Source organism: Triticum dicoccoides, chromosome 1B, assembly GCF_002162155.2.
Source record: "Triticum dicoccoides isolate Atlit2015 ecotype Zavitan chromosome 1B, WEW_v2.0, whole genome shotgun sequence".
In the NCBI taxonomy this organism is placed as follows: Eukaryota; Viridiplantae; Streptophyta; class Magnoliopsida; order Poales; family Poaceae; genus Triticum; species Triticum dicoccoides.
Genome location: NC_041381.1, coordinates 653,203,160 through 653,203,547, shown reverse-complemented (window position 1 = coordinate 653,203,547; position 388 = coordinate 653,203,160).

Genomic DNA, 388 nt, shown 5'->3' with positions numbered 1-388 from the left:
CATTCATTCAGTTAACTGACTTGCCCTCTGATCTCTGTGATTGCTTGCTGTTCTATGCAAGACAGAAGCCAAGAAAAGGATTTCAATATTCTAGGGCAAGCATGAATGTAAATTGCTGCTTTTTTCAGTTACATTGAGGAATATATGTTTATTATATGTACCACTGTTCTTTTGTACTGTATTTCCTATGACAGGTTCACATTAATTTCGTTTCCCCCTCCGTGTAGACCCGATGTGTCCGTTTCCCCCTCCAGGTGCTGGCGGCGGCGCCGTCCGTGAGAGGGGCCATGCCCCGGAGACGCGTGCTGCCTCTTCGGACATGCCACAACACCACCCCGCATGTATGAGGGGCAGGTGCGACGCTCCAGTCGCATCGCTACCCCCCCCC